This window comes from Nesoenas mayeri (genome assembly GCF_963082525.1).
Source record: "Nesoenas mayeri genome assembly, chromosome: 3".
NCBI lineage: Eukaryota > Metazoa > Chordata > Aves > Columbiformes > Columbidae > Nesoenas > Nesoenas mayeri.
The window spans coordinates 73,344,141-73,363,780 of NC_137544.1; positions in this window are offsets into that span (position 1 = coordinate 73,344,141).

Sequence of the window (19,640 nt, forward strand, 5' to 3'; positions counted from 1 at the left end):
AAGAGTCTCTTTCTCATGAAGGTTACACAGCTGGTGACTGAGATAAAACAGAAAGAATATTGCAAACAGCATGTGCCTTGCATGGAAGAGTCACCAGATTGTAATATGGTCTATTCCCTCAATTGTTGTACATCGCGAGTTCTTCAAATTGTGCTACAGCTTATTAACCAGAGAGGAAGGAGAACAATGGAAAAATGGATAGTTTGTGACCCAAATTCCTTACACTTTTTAAACCACTTTCCCCTTGAACAGAATATCTGAAAGCAATATCCTGGCATGAGTTTAATCAAATTTAAAGTAGCACAGGCTAATCTTCTGAGGCCTGTTATGTCTGTGAAAAGTTATTTCTTTCCTTAAGCCCTGCTTCCCTTCTGGAAGTCTGCTAGTCAGGAAACAAGCAGGCAGCAGTGTCTGAGGCAGTAAACACAGCATTCACCCTACGTCCCACACCCTGCCCAACCTCTCTGTTTGCTGCTTCCCTAAAGAATACAACAGCAAATTCCACTAATGAAACAGCTCTTTTCTTTTTTTCCTCTGAGATAAAGAATAATGAACAAAAAGGTTAATAGTGGTGGTAACCTTCATAACAGACAGGCATTACAAGGTTTTGGCAGTCATTTTCGCATGCTGGAACCAGAAGTTGAGCATTTAATATGACTTGAGGAGTCCAATTTGAAGGACCAGTCTCCCTCCTTTTTAAGAAAAATTTTCCTTAACACATGTATCCAGTGCTAATATGCATCTGGATTTCTGATTGTTAACTGAAATCTCTGGAAACCCCCTAAAAATCCTCTTATGCCTATTTTATTTTTTTTTTTTTTTAAACAACAACTTACCCACAGAGCAGGATCTGGTTTCTTTCTTTGTGCTCCTTTCTGTCTTAAAAAGAGTCAGTATCACCAGCAAAACTTGTGTTTGGTTTCTTTGCTTTTTTTTCCATGAAGGAAGGCTGGGTACCATTAAGCCTCTCCAGTGCTGGAGCAGCCAGGAGTCCTATTGAGCACTCTCTACATTCACATTAAGTCACTCCATGCTCTAAGGCTCAGTAAGACACACTACCCAATGGCCACATGTGTTTTTGCAGTTTTCAAATTTAAGCAGCAATTTTCATCTTAGGTCTAAGACTGCATCCCAGTACTGTCAAATACTCCCCTTCTATTTTAATGTGATTACTAAAGAACGTACCTCAAAACCTAAAAGCAGTTTGATTAAGAGGCATGGAGATGTATGCATGTACACAAAAAGACAACTGTTTGTCTTTTGCCATATGATAGCTTAGAGGATGCTTCTTTTTCCACATTGATCCAAGTGTCAAATCTGGGCTAGTCAAGGCTAGCATGGGTCTGCCATAAACCCGAGGACAATTTAAACACCAAAAACTAAACAAGCCTTCTGCAATTATGGACCTATCGTAGCTCCACACTCAAAGCCACTTTCAGTGCTGAGAGCTCCTCACTGCTTTCTGTGAGACATCCACACACAGAAGAAATTACAAACAAACAAACAAAACATACATACACACACATACATATATATAAATATATATTATATATATAATCTGTCCCCTGTGGAACAGAGAGGGAATTGTAAACAACCTTCCCTCAATCTGCCATCAGTAAAGCAGAACTTTCTGCACACAATTTTCCCTCCTCTGAAGTTTTCTTTTACTCTTTCAGCTCTGATTTCTGAGCTTTCTGTCCTATTCTTTTCCCTCTAGGCATGGTACTATTCGAGCTTCTCCTTTCCTCTTCTGTTCCCTTGCATCCTGCTGAGAACATCGCAGGAAGAATTATAGCCAATTCATCTGCTTGCCTGCCAATTAGAAGTATACTATGTCAGAGTCAAGTGAGTAAATACCAATAAACAATATGACAGCTATCCAGCACATTTGACCCTCTGACAGTTTCCAGTGTTTTCCACTTCATTAAAATGAGGTATTAATAGAACAGATATGTTTCACAAGACACAGCACTGTAGTACTTTGGATCGCAGAGCTGATTTTTATAATGAGAAAAACAGATTCTTTACAATGCTGTTTTATATCAGACACTGTTAAATCAAAGTTTTGGGGGCATTTATTCTAAACTAATCACACTGGTGAGAGGATATTCTCCTCACTCAGTCTTTTTAATATTTGATTTTTAATACCTGAGATGGAAACCAGTTCATATTGTTTGCACAATATCATAAAGTCCAAGTCTGGATTTGACTAGCCAGATCCTCTTGTAAAACACAGTAGTTTACCAGACACTTTTTGTCAACAGATGCCTTAGACATAAATAGAAAGAACAGGTCTCTGCTCCAAAGCATTTGCAACTGAAGACCCCAACTCCTTGTGGTGCATGGTGCCAGGGAAATTTTGCTCATCCAGAAAGACTTTTACTTGAAGAAGACACAACATAGGAACAGAGGGAAACTGCACACTTCTCAGTGAGGTGCTGGAAGAGGCAAGCAACCAGACATGCAATCTCATGAAGAAATATCTATCTCACACCATGGATATTTTTAACACAAGGCAACAATTGGAAATAATTTATATTCAAGCAAGTTTAAACTATTCAGCATGCTCATATCTAATATGTAATACAAGTTGGTAGTTTTAGAAACTGTCCACTTGAATCCTGTGATTTTCTTTTGCAGGCAAATAACTCTATGCTGCATCCACTTTTTCATCAAAAAAAATGCAACAGTTATTTCCAGCTTGCATGCATCTGATTGTCCACCCCTAAAATATGGATAGCTGAATTATTGGAGAAAGGCCAACCACTGCTCTAAGCTCCACAACCAAGTGTAAAGTGAGATACGAGCATGCCACAGCACAAACACACTAAAAAAAGGGCTGTATAATAGAAGAGTCTCTTTGCTGCAGTAAAAACAGGCAAGTTCCAGCATCTGCTGGCATGGCTAAATGACAAGTGCAAAGTCTAGTGTGAACAAGGCATAGTACAAAAGGAGGCTTTGTGAGTTTGCAGCAAGTGAAAGATCACTCTTTTCTGCCAAATTTAAACTACAGCAAGTAACCAAGTCAAGGTGCCTCATGGCTTCTTGAATATAGCCTTTAGATAAGACAGTTTCTCCTGCCCCCAATCTTCTGGGAAGAAAATGCAGCTTCTCCCATTAATATTTCTATTCAAGCAGAATGCTAATACTGACTTGCTACCAAAAGATCAAAGTTTACCTGCAGAAACCTTGTGCTTGTTCATCTATAAGCCTCTCCTTCAAAGACTCCTGACTCTCGTTTTCTAAATAGCTCCTCTTATGCTGTGGGACACAAAACCAGACAGTATTTTCATGCCAGCCACTCTTCAGCAGTTGTGCCAAGAGCTTTCTCCCTCACATACACATTGCTGGAGCTGTACCTTCAAACAGCCACTTTGAAGCAGTACGTTCTCTCACCATACACCCCCAGAAAGCAGAGCTCATCATTGCCCAATAGTTAATTGAAGCATTGATTCATGCCCCAACTCAGCCATCTTCTCAAATGAAACCCCAGTGTAAGCAATAATTCCCTAACAAGGCACACAATCAATTTTTCCCCACAATTAATAGAGGAAAAACATGTGGTTAACAGACTTCCCTAATAAAATAGACAGAAAGCTATATTCAGTACTACTAAACAGATTTAACTTACACGTGTTAAAAGAGTTCCAAACCACGATTCTCCATAGAATAATGATACTTGTTGCAAAATTTCCATTTCATCCCTGTGTACATATTAAAGAGATTAAAACAAGTCATGCACTAGGTAAACCATGACTGCCTCACTGTGGATTCAAGCAATGCTTGCTTGCAGTAGATTGCTATTACTACCATAATAAAACCTTTTTGTTTATCTCTTAGGAAAAAAATAATTGACAGGTGAACAATTCAAGGTATTTCTGAACATACTATCACAATATTTGTATTGGCTGACAAATAGCTTGAAAGGGATGAAGCAGAATAATCAGTTGCTCTTGGCTAAAAAAAAAATAAAAAAATAAAAAAAGAAAGAATCACAGCCATGCATCTCAAGCAAATCTTAAAGCTTGCATTTCTGGTGTATATGTGGTTTTATTCTGAGATTTTCAAAACTCTCAATAGCTTTACAAATGTTCCGTTTATAACACTGAATACTAGGCACTATGTGACCATTTACTTTCAGCTATTTAAAAGATCTACCTAGCAACTTTATTTCTATACCCGAGGTCACATTTTCTTCCTCAGAATTTTCTGGTGAATTTCTCTCTTCGTTGGAAGAACAAACTGGTTGAACTGCAGCTTTGAACTTACTGGAGGATTTGCTTAAAGAAGTAATAGTTTGCATCAGGTCAGAGAGACAGCAACAAACCAGATCTTATTTTCACAAGAGAATGACATTCTAGCTCTCAGAACTGTACATCTTGGGACCCCTTACTTACCACATGTAAGTCATTTGAACCTAATTCAATTTAAAGAAAATAATAATGAAAAAAAAAGTTAAACTGGAGTTGCTGTTCCACAGACTTATTTCCAGATTTTTTAACCACAGCCTCTGTAGCATCTCAGGCTGCATATAATAAAATCAATACTTTTGTGAAGCAGGGACATCATCTTATACAGAGGACACTGGTACCTCGTGTCATACTGATCATTTTGTGTTTTATGCTGAACCTCAGCATTGTAGCTGGGTGCTGTTTAGTTCCAAAAGAATCATTTACAGAGCAATCTGAATTATGCAGGCAATGGTACAATTAAATGCATCTCCTTAGCAATTCATGTGTATGGCTTCTGCATGGAGACATGATCTGGTTACTGGGTACAATATTTAACCAGTTAGATCAACAGTTAATGCTAGCTACTGGTTGTCAAAATAATGCATGTAATTACTGACAGATTACCTCTGCTGACACACAGGCCATGTTGCTCAATTAAAAATAGTTATTTCATCAACCTTTTTATGATATCTGTATTAATAAAACTGACATGTCTCATTTCTGCTGCTATTATCGTGTATTATTTTCTAGCATGTCCTTCAAACATAGGCCCTACTGCATTAAACAGCTAGGATTTGTACTCTTTCATTTGGGGAATTTTGCTTGTGAACCTATACTTTTATTCAGTTTTGGAATTTAAAAGTTCCTTGTGGAAGGAAGAATCCAAACCAAGCAAAACTTCTGAAGAAACTATCCATTAAATCTTTTGTTTTGAGCATTTCTGGCATTTAGCAGCTGCATCTAAACCAGGATCCTTGGAAGGGCGCTTGCCTGTGCTGCAGTCAGGAGCCATGGCACCCCTAGCATAGGAGCACCTTCCTGGGCCCATCCATACCTCCATTTCAAAGCATTATTCCCCACACAGGCTAACAAAAACTGTTTTAACCGTGGATTCCTGCCCAGCCCCATTATCAACACCAGTTTCCATCTCCCCAGTCTGGCCCCCATGACCAACTATTTATCTGGAGTTTAAAAACATAACTAACTTTCAAGTAAAACTGCTGTATTACTTCCAAGTGCTCATTAAGAAGTCTTGTCTCGCCAAGAAAAAAGGAGTATATAAACAATAAAAATCCCTTGGGTGGATATATGATGCTTTTTCAACCACACAACAAGCTACTGAAAGACCTAGAAAAGGTCATGGGCAAAAGCTCTGGAGTGACACAGAAAGCAGGACAGAGCTGCTCTAGGGATATTCCATTAGTGCTTAAGCTGAAGATATTTATCCACAAGCAGTTTCTTTCCTTCAGTCTCTTTCTTTCTGTTGATCCTTATTAATGCCATGGAAAGACCCAAAGAGTAGCCTGCATTGTCCTTGCATGGGACAAGTCTGAATTTTAACAGTCCCAGCATGAAGTAATGAGATAATGTTAAGGCCTACAATAGCCCCTGAAGCTCATGAGCAAGCTGGTGATCAGCATTCTCCTCAAGCTGTAAAAGGCAATTATGGCTTTATTGTGAAAGATTAAGTACAAAGGTGAATTCTTTGTGGAGAAAAGAGAAGAGCAGATAACCTCTCCTCTGTAACACTCATACAAGAAAAAAATATATCCAAGTCTTACCTCTCTGCTTTTGGATTTTGCTTCTATTTATTTCAACTTCACTGAAGTCTATACCCTTTGCCGATAGGTAAAACTACCCATTCTCTCTAATCTGCCTTACTTCAGAAGTACACATGTTGGGGGAGAAAGAGGCATATCACACAGCATGTATAACTTGTTCCCCATACAATAGAACTAAGCCCAGCTCCAGACAGATTCCTGAGCCTGTGCACCTACACTCTCCCATCACACCAGATGCTCCCATTTATGTACACACCCTAAGGCACATTGTTGGTACACACAGGGTCAAACAGAGGAGTGGCTGTCGCTGGCATGCAGAAGCCACTTGATGAGGAGACCTAGTCCAAATCTTCTGCCCAGCAAGAGCCTTCCCTTGAGTCTCAGTTGTTTCCTCACCTCTGGGGTGTCTTCATCTTCCTGCTTACATGCAACAAATGGAGCAATAGGTTCAAAAGCTTTTAGGATGATGCTGATCAACCAATTGACAGGCAGCCAGTAGAGCCCCACCCATGCTGTTTCCTTAGCAAAGGAGAGCAAACATTTGGGAAAAGTTGTACTAGATGGTTGGAACCTCAAATCTTTATGGGAAAGAGAAGGAGGGAGAAATAGGCTTGAGGGATTTTTTTTTTTAATCTTTCTGCTAAACATATATGTTTCTTGAAGTAAACCTTTTACTAATTTCAAAAATTCACTTTTTTTTTCTGAAGTTTTATGCTCCGTCTTATGAGGAACAATAAATTCATAAGCAGCACTGACAGTGGAAAGCCAAGTAAAGTTTTTGAAGACCCAGGTGTTCCATCCCTGAACAAATTCATGCTTTTCTCACATATGCAAAGCACCTGTGGCTGAAACAGCTCCTAGAAGAAGCTCAGGGAGGAAACTCAAACATTGCAAGTCCAAGCTGCAGAAGGAAAGGCTATTCTTTGCAGGTTGCAAAATCTTTTCCTGTCCTTAAAAGAAAACATACACACAAGAACAACACATGCTTGCTCACTGTCAATGTCAAGAGACATTTTCCTCTGATGTGCCTTGCTCTTCCCCCAGTCCCAAAAGCAAAACCTGCCCTGTGAATTAATTGGTTTTGTTTTGAAATCCTAGCCTGGTTTTCCAGGGAAGAGTGGTTTAGTTGTCCATTTCCACAGACAACTCTCTCCCCTGGAGTAGAGACTAAGGGCTCCCTGTACAGGGAGCAGCACATGGAACCTGTACAGAGGTGAAGTGTTGAGACGATGTGGGAGCAAAGCAGCAATATTTAAAAAACAAAACCAAAAAACAACAACAACAAAAACAAAACACCCCAACATCAAACAAACACCACCACCACACACACCAGTCACAGAATCAGGGAATACCAGGTTGGAGGGGACCTCAAGGATCATCTGGTCCAGCCTTTCTTGGCAAAAGCACAGTTTAGACAAGATGCCCCAAGCACCTTGTCCAGCTGAATCTTAAAAGTGTCCAATGTTGGGGAATCCACCACTTCCTTGAAAAGGTTACTTCAATGGCTGAACGTTCTCACTGTGAAAAATTTCCCTTGTGTCCAATCTGAATCGTCCCAGGAGTAACTCATACCCACTGCCCCTTGCGTTTTCCATACAATTCCTTGTAAAAAGGAAATCTACATTCTCTGTGTAGCCATGCTTTAAGTATTGCAATATAGTGATGTGTCCCCTAAGCCTTCTTTCTCAAGGCCGAACAAGCCCAGTTCTCTCAGCCCTTCCTCTTATGGTGGCTCCCTGTTCTCTGATCATCATTGTGGCCTTTCTCTGGACCCTCTCCAGCCCATCCACATCTTTATTGTACAGTGGGGACCAAAATCAAACACAATATTCCAGGTGTGGCCTGACAAGCATAGTAATCGTTACACATAGAAGACAGCATTTTTTGTGAATGACATAAAACACATCTTTAACAGCTTATGGAATGAAGCAAGTGCAACACACAGTTACAGAGTTGTCTACAACAGACTTGATCTTGTGTTGTTTGTTTTTTTTTTTTCCCTGCAGAGACTGGAAACAGCAGCTTCTTGCGCAGGCTGCCACTGACAAAGCTACTCAACATGAATGTGGCCAGCCTGACCAAGTTGTATCAGAATGAAGCAGTACCCACACCGCATGCCAAGGGTGCTCTGAAGCAGCAGCGTCTGTTTGTTATGACAAGGAGGCTTTGGGCTGTTCTGCTTTAAGGATGGAAGAGGCACTTCACACCCAGCCCAGCAGCAACTGCAGGGTGGATGTAAAGCTGGGCCAGTGGTACAGCACTAAGAACCATCCACTGAATACGCCTAAACAGGCAGGTACCAGTGTGACCTGTTGCTGGCTTACATCTGATTGCCTAGACAGATTTCAGCAGTTTATCCCCCAATGTCATTTTCTCCTACTAGAAGGCTGATATGGCAGTGTGCTGTTAAAAACTTGGTCCTAAGCCTGTTTTCACAGTAGATTTCACACAGCACCAGTCCACCTTCCAACATCTTATTTAAAATACAGTGATAAGGGTCGAGGATTTGTTCACAAGAAGCTTTGAGCTCTGGCAACAGCCTAGTGCCCAGGAAGCTGGAGAATCACAACCAGCATGGCAGCTGAAGAACTGCAATGAAAGCATGAATTAAAAAAAAAAAAAAAAACACATCAGGTATGGTGATCATCTGCTTTAAAGGAGATTTTACAAAATGAAAGAACATTGATACAGGTTTTGTGTGTACATTCATTATCTGGCCACTAAATGCTGCTAGGACCATTTAGTTCATATAATCTACCTTCTCACCTAGGTCACAAAATTATATCCAGGGCTGTTTTCTCCACAAAAGCAGCTATCTTTTCTCTGTACAGTGAATAAAGTAAACTAAAAAGTTAATATTAAATTACATAATCAGATTCCAGGAACCTTTTAAACTAACCAGATACTTATCCAGCACAAACCTATACAAGTTATTAGACAAGTATCATCTTAGCTGATCATCTATCTATACTTTAAAATGCTTAGCCTCAGAATATATTTTTATACAGCTTTTGCACTGAGGAAATTATTTGCTTCCTGGTGTATTCCCCCCCTACCAAAATAGAGATTAAAGCTACATAAATACACAGCGAGTAATGAATACGTAAGTGCTTTAACGGTCAAGCCCTGTATAAAGAGAATATCTGCTAGCAGCAAACATCAGTTCCCCCGTTCCTCAATTGCTCACAAACATCATTGTCAAGGCTAGGAGGAATCCTCATACATTCTCAGGGACAGGTACTGAGTTAAAAAACTTCTTCACAACACAGAAATTGTACATGCAATGACTCATCTCTGCCTCCTAACTTCATGTCTCAGTATAACACCATTTGGCGAGATGATACATTTGCCTTCTGCAAGAGAAGGATCTCTGTCTCCTGTAAGGCAACAATAACCAGCCAGAGCAGCACAAAGAGCTGAGCTGGCTGAGGACTATTCCCTTCCCATCCATCACGCCATCCTCCCCATACTTACAGGATTTTTTAATTATTTTTAGTTATGATTATTGTTTGTTTAAATCTCTAAGATGTTTCTTTCCAAACTAGAAAAGCTTCTGGTGTAGCACTGAAGAGCACAGAGGGAAACCCCTTGCCAGACCAGAGAGCCCCAGCCCAGAGCTTCAGTCTCCTCTCTCATGGCTTTTTGTCACCCCAGCAGGCCAAGAGATACAAAAACAAAGGACACATTTTAAGTGCACTTGATTTAAAGTAAATAAAGCTGGAATGTTCACATTTATTAACAGACTAGGAAAAATGAAACTAAATCTTGGCAATTAACCAGTGCAAGAGATGCCATGCTTTGCCACATTTATGAAATCCTACTCAAAGTGTGCCATCCAGCCTTGGCGCACCTCTTGTCTTTAAAACTCCAGTGAAAAGAGATTTAAAGGGTCAAGGAAAACACATAAATGCCATTAAAGTTAGAAAGGACAAGACTTTCAGAAAGGCAGTCCTGGAAGTGCTGCCTCAGAGACAGAGCAGCTGTACAAGGGACTGAGGGAAGGAGTTACAGCAGTTCATCACGTGTGAGACAGCAACAGCAGGAAACAGTGACCACAGCGCAGGTGAATCTGAAGTTACTGCTCTTGCAGTTTTCATATACGCATTTTTAAAACTAACTTCAGCTTTTTTCTCCCCCTGGTCAGAGTATCTGAAAACCTACACAGCACTGTAAGAACCAGTAGTATTTCAGTTGCTAACATGCAACATACTAACTACAGGGAAAAATAAAAAGTAGCAAGTGACAGCCAAAACACAAAAGGTAGCTTTTAAAAGTTGTAATGCTGCTCTGCCAAATGCAAGTAGAACAATTGGTTTCTTCTGCAGCAGCATTTATTCACAGGGCCAATTTGAGGTTGGTTCACACAACGGAGTTACACCCCAGAAATGGCAAGCCCAGTACGTTTTAATAATTAGTACACAGAAGGTGCTTGCCTACCAATTAATTTGTATCAGCTTTGAGCTGTGGCCGGGCCACACACCACTGCGATCTCACACTCACGGAAGCAGGAGAGGGAAGTCTGTCCACAAGAGGGAGTCCGCAGACCAGCAATAGCGAAGTCTCTTGCTCTGTGTCAGGTGTGCCCCAGCAGGCTGGTACAGCCCCGGCTCAGAGGGGTGTTCCTGCCCCCTATGGACTCCTGTCCTCCCTCCCTTACACTGCATCCTAGAAAGTGTCCTACGACGGGTGGAAGGAGACGAGCAGAAGGGGACCAAGGGAGGAAAAAAGCACCTTAAAGGAAGTAATGAAGTACCCCATGGACATGCTAGCTTCAAATTTCCAAATCTAGGCAAAAAATGAAGCAGGCAGATACAAAAATCAGGTTAAAACATCAGGTTATTTGTTAAAGGCCTTTTACAGTATTTGATCTTGCAAAAGCAATTGTTACAATCTTGAAGAAAGACAAAAAGGAGGTGTTTGAGGTGTGGCTGGTGAAATTTGCCTGCAGCAATAGCCCAGGAGGCCTCGTGCTGCAGCAGGGCTGTTTGTCAGTCAAGTGGTTGATATTAAGCGAAAGATGATAAAGAGGGAGCATTTATTTTTAAACATTTCCTTACTGGAGTGGCCCCAATGCTCTGCAACAGAGGTCTGAGCACAGAAACTGTCCTGTGCTGCACAGGTAAGACTAGTGACACTTTTATTAGCGTTACTTGCTGTCCGACAGGAGGTACTTTGTCACAAGCAACCTGATTGACCTTGTTCTAGAAATAACCAGTGACATTTTGGTGGTGGAGAATAAGTGCCAGAAGCTGCCTCCTGACCACCCACTCAGGTGTATGACAGCCCAAGGAAGAGTTCAGCTGCAGTGCTCATTTCTGAGACTTCATCAAACAGATGAACAAAACCCCTCCACACACCTTCCTCACAGGCTGGCAGACCCATTAGCAAATGCTGGTTTGAGCTTTCCCATGCTAGGAAAGCATTCCCCAGCAGCAGGAACAAGCTGGAAGCTCCTGCCCAGCTCTGCTGTTGCATCTCCACTTGTGCTTACAAGTCAGTTATTTTCACCCAGTAGTAGCTGTGAACCTTTCAGCATATCCCATGTGGAATTCGCTCTCCAGCCATGGGACACAGCCAGGATCTTTTCCTCCTCCTGGGCCAGGTTGTGCTTCCAAAGCAGGATTCTTCAGCTGAGCAGGGGAAGGGACTTTGCCTCTTCCCAGCCTCTGCCTCAGCTCATTACATGTGCCAACACATGCATGGAGACACTGCCACAACACAACCTGCACACTAACAAAACAAAAAACGAAACGAACCAAAACAAAACAAAAATTATCAGCAATGTGGCTTTTCACTTTGAAGATGTTTTCTGGAGGTCCAGGTAGTGCCAATACATGGAATATGACATGCTCTTCTCCAAAAGGGGGAGAAACAGGGCTACACACAGCCCTGACAGTGGCACATCAGGAACGTCTTCATCCCTCACAAAGATATTCTGCAGCTACTTGAGGCTCAACTTCAGAGTCACACATCAAGATTGCACAGTCAGTTCTTTCCCACACAGGGAAGATGGGACTTGGGGTGAGGAATCATCATTTAGGGAAGGCTAACCTCCAGCTTTCTGTTGTCTCGGGATCAGCATCTCAGCTGACACGACCTTCTCCACAATAACTGCCTTAATTTTACTGCCTCTAAATACTTGCCAAGTGCCGACAGTAGCACCTTGGACTCTATAGAAACTCTTCACAAGGAGAAAGAGCAAAGTGTTTCTACAAACATTTCAGGGTAATGCAGTCTGCAGAAGGAGATGTCTGCACATGGTCTCTTCTCCAAATCCCAATTTCAGTCCAGATCACTTCCCTCTAGCAATGCACCAGGAAGCAGCACAGAGGACATTGCAGGCAAAGAGAATGGGGTGAACCTGGCAGCACACACCTGTATGCTCAGGGGCACCATCTCATTGGCAGCAGCACACTATAACCCATTCCAGAGGGACAGAGTAAGAGCTAAAGCAGAGATGAAAGTGTCTGTCAGAGACTTGGAAATTGTAGTTGTGTGCAATTATTTTTCTGCACTAATTTTAAAAATTCAAAGTTCAGGGGGAGAATACACATTTTAGTGATAAATTTCAATCCTTGTGCTAACTGGGACCACCACAACCACATAAATTAGAGCTGAAATAAAACTGAAGAGGAGTAAAGACCATTTGATATCAAGTCTGTCAAAGTGAATTAGACCATACTGGCAGCCTGCCTGAGCATGTCATCAGCCAAGCTTCACTGGTGCAAATTCATACAAGGAAAAAGAGAATGGTACACCCCAGAATCTGGCGGTCTGTAAAATCACTTCTGAGGCCCTCTATGAACAGCAAATGAACTTTGCCTTATTTGATCACCTAGTAGCAGAAATTCAACAAAAAAGGGGTTCCTTAAGCTTACAAATTAGCAGGCTGATGGAACGATGTCATATATTCACTGGCAAAAAAAAAGGCAAGTCAAAATTAAAAGTTAGTCTTGTTTGCTGGCAATGATCATCTTAAAAATACAAATCTAGTATTCTGACAGGCAATTTTTAAAGGGCTGTTTAATTGCTGCTTTTTTTTTTTGACAGTCGGTGTGTTTGCAGAATTCCCTGGCATTCTCTGACAACGGCTCTGTGGTTTTCAGAAGCAAGTGCTTTCAAGATGAGCATCATTCCTCACCTACATAAAAAAATGTGCTTGTAGGTTAAAAAAAAAAAAAAAAATACACAGTAGAGAGACTATTGCATGCCCAGCTGCCAAAGTTTATCTCTTTTTACTCTTCCTGGAATGGAAGGTGTCACCAGCCCTATATTCAAGTTAGCGTCCACTTGCTGAGTATTTTTAGTGTTCTTAAAAACCACCCTAGCTTAGAGTAGTCACACTTACTCTCATTAATTTTATGTTAACATCTGCACCATGAAAAACTCAGTGACACTGTGTCACTGCTCTTTAAGCACCGTAGAAGAAATCACTACGCTCACTACAAATAATCCACTCACAGATACAAGAAAACTTCCTTAAATAAAAGGTGTCAAAAAGTTAGAGGACTCATTTTCTCAGGTTTCCTGACTGAGTGATTCCCTTCCACTGACATGTCTCACCCTAGGTCTGGTTTTCCCCCTTCCTCTGCACAGATCCCCGAGCTCCAGCCTTGCAAACATCCCAGAAGCAGCTTCACAGCAGCTGAGGCACCACCAAAAGGTGACAGATTCTCCAGCTACTAAGGGCATAAGAAAAGAATGCATCCAGCCCATGGCTATTTTGCAGGGGGGTTTTGTTGGGTATTTTGTTGGTTTGGTTGGTTCTTGAGAGAATTTGCATGCATCCAAACCAAAGGAACAGGAACGGCCAGAAGTTTCCACTAGCCTTGATGGTAAGACTGCATTTTGTTCTGTGGAAACATAAGATGACTACAGGAAATGCAAAATCCTGCTGCCGGAGTGAGTGGAAATTTCTGTCTTTTCGCTCCCACCCACTATAGTCAACATATATCTGGGCAAAGAAATGGCAGGTGATGGAAACTCATATGAGCCATCCAAATATTAGTAAGAGACAGGCAACCAGAACACAAGGCTATCCTAGGTTACAACTATTGCAATTGCATCTTACACAGACCATAAGCCTTTGGGCATAAATTCAGGCAGAGAACGCAACAGGGGACACTGCTTCTAGTGTGTTGAAATGGAAGTTTTCATGTGGGAAGTTCTCAGAATGATTAAAGTTTCACAATTACTAATATTGCATTAAGGTTAAGGACGGCAAAACACATTGATAATGAAGTTGCACACTTTCAGTACAGTGCCCAGAACCCAACGCCTTCTGTAAAACAGTGTCAGTTTCAATCCTTGTTCTAACTGGCACCACCACAACCACATAAATCAGAGCTGAAATAAAACTGAGGAAGAGACATGACCATTTGATATCAAGTCTGTCAAAGTGAATTAGACCATATTGACAGCCTCCCTGAGCATGTCATCAGCCAAGCTTCACTAGTGCAAGTTCACACAAGGAAAAAGAGAATGGTACACAGAGAATGGTTGCACAGGGTAACTAATAGCAGCCACCTCGAATCTAAAAATAATGCAAAATTCATGAAGTCAAGCTGAAGCGAAGACAAGCTACTAGCCTATATAAGCTTCTCTTAGAGAAACCTCCTCTCCTGGGAGCCATCAGACTTTTCTGTCACTGAGACAATTGTGATTTTTTAAGGTGGGCATAACCTACATGTCCAAATTACCAGCCAAGTCCCCTTCAGTGGGGATGCTCCTTTCTCCCTCCCCAGCACTGGCAAGTCAAGCAACCACCAGCCCCACTGCTGCCTCCATGTTAGCAGGAAAAGCAGAAGCAGCAGCATTTTCTCCACCCAAGGCAAGAGATGCCTACAACAAGGCTCATGAAGGCTCTATCTTTTCCGGACCACAAAATTCTTGGCAGAAGCTATCATTAATTAAGTACATTAAGAAGCACCAAGATCACACTGCAGCAAGCTGCTCCTCTGGAGGCTGAGCCACAGGGCAGCCCGTAGCACCAAGCTGCAGGTTCTCCCGACCATCCCACCACAGGAGTATTGCAAAGCAGCAGCTCTATCCCAGGAAGACATAGTGAAAAAAGTCCTCACCAGCCCACAGCAGCTCATTCCTCCCAGCAACATCAGTCCCATAGCATAACTCTAGCCCAGGAGTCCCCCACACACCTACCTGCAAGCTCCAGGTTGGCTGCTTCTAAGACAAAGAACAGACTCACCACCATCTTGCACATCCCAAATGTATCTGCAGTTCCCTCTCTTCTCCACTAGTGAATCAGCCTCCCACATGATCAGCCAGCTGTGCCTATCCAAACTAGCGTCACCTGCCTGCCACCCACCCTGTCCACAGGGCCAGGCCAGCCATGAGGTGGGTCTGTGATGTCTGTTTGCCAGCTCCACCGCTTTAATGCAGCCCAGGTTCTGCAGGGACAGAAGGCCTTGTGTGATAGATCATGAGTTGTCCAGCTTGCACTTTCTTTAATGACAGTCCGGAAGTAAAGATATAGTTGACAAAAATCTGCTGTGGATCTGAGGCTGAGAGATGTCATTAATGCAAAGCAGAATGGAGACATCCCAAAGGACAATTAGGGAGAAATGGAAGTGGAATAAAGCAGAACCAGACAAGTACAAAGTCATAGTCAAGACACTAATAATAATACTTCCTGCCAAAAGATGGGACTCTATCAGCAAAAAATAGCTAAAGAAAGACTTGGATCACCATGACCAGTCAATCACAGATGTAAATCTAGGTAATGAAAATGTGATTTTCAAAGGTATCAAAAGGGCTAGTTTCAGTGCAAATATGGAAGCAGCACACCATTGCATAGGCTCTTCTGCAAGCCTGTGCATTATAGCATGTATACTTGTGGTCCCACTTTCATCAAAACATAAAGCTGCAGGGCGGCCACCAGGAGAGGGAAAGCTACCAAAGAAAAAGGGTTTTTATAACCTATTAAAACAGGGGCATAGTAATCACTGCTTAACAATATATATAATCTTAAATACTACTGAGGGAGAAGAGCTATTTAAGCTGGGAATAGGTTTTGGCTCAAGAACAGATAATCATAAGATGATTATAGATAAATTTCAGCTAAGCATTAAAATACAGCTCCTAAGCATTGAAAAGCACAGGAACTGCAACAGTCTCCCAACAAAAGAAGCAGCACCACTTGCCACAAGCACACACAAAAACCTCTCCAAGATCTCACCATCCGGTTTTGAGACAAATCGTGGTGTCTTCCTAGAAGGTCTCAGTCAGGGGATTGTCTATAACTAAGGAACTGGATTCAAAAGGCCCCTTCCAATTCTATGTGATATGAGTCTGGTAACTACATATCATGGAGGAATTATTGGAACTGATGGACTGACTGAAGCAGTTAATTAGTTTACTGGCACCAAGAAACAGTAACCTACTTTTGCAGTGCAGCAAAACTGGGAGAGGAGAAGGAATGGCAAGAAAAAAGATGCAAGCTGTTTGCCCAGAAAATACAGCCAGCCATCTATAAGAGGATATTCACTCCTCTGGTCACATATGCATGGCGCTACCCCAGGTGGTGCTTTGGGAGACAGAGCTCAGAAACACATTGGGAGTGCAGCACCAAAAGTATATCAAGATTATTGTAACTGTGCCATCCATAAAAAGTTTGAAATTTGAATCGCAGAAAGCTGTGTGATCATATAGAGTGATACACAATGCATATAAACTCCAACACATTGCTATTTGCTCCACGCTGACTCAAGGGTGCAATCAGCCAACATCCACCTCTGGGAAACTATTGCTGGGAATGGGCTTCGGCACCCACCCTGCCCCTATCAGCAGTGTAGATATACCTGAGACATGATAAACTTGATAAACATGAGCCAACACTTAGACTAACAAGGACTCCATCTGTGTATGGATGCTTTGCTCTGGTTCCCAGGAATAAAACTAGCAGTATCAGCTTGGGAGAGCAAGGGAAGAAGATGAATACGAAGGACAGAAGGATGAATTTCGGGAGTGGAAAAGCACTGGTGGCTCCAGGAGATCCCTGAGAAGGCCTGTGGATTTTCTGTTTACAAAAGCAACTGCTGTAGCCCATCAAATAACCTTGGGCTTTAAAGTCCACAGTGTCCAGATCCTTGATATCACAGAGGTGTGTGCAGTGGAAGAACTTAGGTTTGGGTTTATTCTTGTCTTCTCAAGGAATGTTTGAAGTTTTCAGAAATGAACGCATCTGTAAGCTGCTATTAGACGCTGAGAAATATTGGGACTGCACCACGAAACACTAAGACTGACAACCTCATTTTTTTAATCTCAGTTTCCAAAGGCACAGAAATCCAGGAGCATCTAAAGCCAGACTCTCTGAAGAGGAAATTATTTTCTCCATGGATCTAAGCCATTAGAATGCATCTATGTGTGATTTGAAAACCATACATGTTTCTGTTTATTGTCCTTACACTTACCTAACAATATTCATGGCTTTTTTTGTGGGTTTTTTAATATATTTTAGTTGCTTTTTACTAATCAATCTATTTACATCAGTGATGCAATAACAATGTGCATTGCTCAACTCACAAATCTGATTGACCTCTATGAGAGAAGAATCAGGCTGGAGGCAAGTGTGGGAATACCCAATCTCACATTTCACTGCTGAGGAGTATTGAATATCCACACAGCTTTTGCAGACCGAGCAAGACATTTCTGTACAATGAGGTTTAGGGGTCTACAGAGGTTTTTGCAGCTGGCAACTATTAATTACTCACATGAAAATAAAGGAAGGAAAAAAGCATTAAGGTGCTGAGATGGTAAACAATATAGGTTTCCTAAAAGTCCTGAGCATTTGATGGCTTAGTCGCTGTGCATTTGTACCTCTCCCACCCATGCAGTCAGATCTATCTCCAGTGTTCATCTGGCATGCAGCACAGTGACAGGAGTGGAGGAGAGCCACGATGGAGCCGGTATAGGGAAACCGCAGAGCCCTGCTTGCCGATGGGCTGGCTGAGGTGCACCATCTCACACCAGCCTTCCTTGGCATTTGGAAATGTCAGATGCATTTGTGCCCCTGCTTCAGCTCTGCCACCAGACCCAGGAGTGCGCTAGCGGGTGACTGGAGCGGGAGCACAGCACAGTGCTGATGTTACAATCCCACAGGTGAGAAGAGCCTCTTCAGATGAGTCATACGAAGTCCATGTGGTTTTCATGCTGGCTCAAGTATCTGTAGAGTCATCTGGGTCTGACTGCCCTGCTCCTCCGGCAACTACAACCCTGCTAGTATTTGTAAGCTGAGGCTGCTCGGTCACATGAACCCAGTAAGAGAAAAAACACAGTTCAGGAAGAAGATGGTAGAAAGCAGGTGTAAAAAGGTAGATGTTGAAATGTTCAGCCTGCTTTAAAGCAGTGTGCAACTTGTGCTCAATGGCATGAAAGGTTTCGGTTTCTTTAATTTGAAAGTATGGGAGGAAAATAAAAGAAAAGTCACAGCAAAAAAAGCTGATAAGGTAAGATCCATCTGATACCGGTGTTGAGCTGCTTGGAGACGTACAATGCTGCACCTATGAAGATCATGTGTGTGTGCTTATTCTTCAGTCTCAGAAATCTTTTAATGGAAATTAATTTATTTTGATGTTAATCTGCTTTTGGCTCAAGACCTAAAACAAGTATGCAAGTATTGAGCAGCAGAGAAGTTACCTGTATGATATTGCCAAGGTGGCTGAGAACAGTTCTCTCTTTCAGGATCCAGAGTTCCACTCCCAGATTGGCATCACATGGTCTTCCAGCTGTCAGAAGGTTCCTGCCAGCTTTAAGTGCACATCAAAATGGTTTCACAGAGACATCCAAGGCCATGCATAACACTACAGTGGGAAATGGGGACTGGGCTCCTCTGCTTCACAGCCAGAAGGTCCCAGCTAAATTAGATTATAAATCTAATAAATAGGCCCAGCTATTTTTGTCCACATGGGCATGGCCATCGTTTCTCCAGTACAAGCTCTGCAAGAACTTGAGAAACAGCTGACCTCTGTGCTGGGCAGCAGCTGTGGGCTGTCCTCCACACAAGGTTCTTTGGAGCAAAGACACCCCCCACAGTGGCCTGCCTGCCAGGGGACATGCAAAGGGATATCTTGCAGCCCTGGACTCTCTCACACTTTATGGGTCCCTTTTCCTTTTCACTGCATGGCAGACTGATCACCTTCTTCCCCTGAGGTGTTTGCTCTGAAGGCATCACTCTGGGGGAAAAAGATAAAGCTGCTCCCTTCATGACATATAATCATAGAATGGTTTAGGTTAGAAGGGACCTTCAAAGTTCATCTAGTCCAGCCCCCCTGCAATAAGCCAGGACATCTTCAACTAGATCAGGTTGTTCAGAGCCTTATTCAGCCTGGCCTTGAATGTTTCCACGGATGTGGCATCTACCACCTCTCTGGGCTCTGCCACTGATCATGTCATTTCTCAGAAGTGACACCAGTTGCAGTTACCAGCCCTGACCACCAGTCAGTCAGGAATTTACCAAAATGAGAAGGAAAAAAAAGAAAAAAGAGAAGCAGATGAAAAGAATGTATGCAGCATCTCAAGAGATCCTTTGAGGTTCTCTATGACTAAATAATCATTAATTTGGTTACGAAGAACTCTCTGACCCTTCACCCACAGCTGGAAGCTGCTGTAC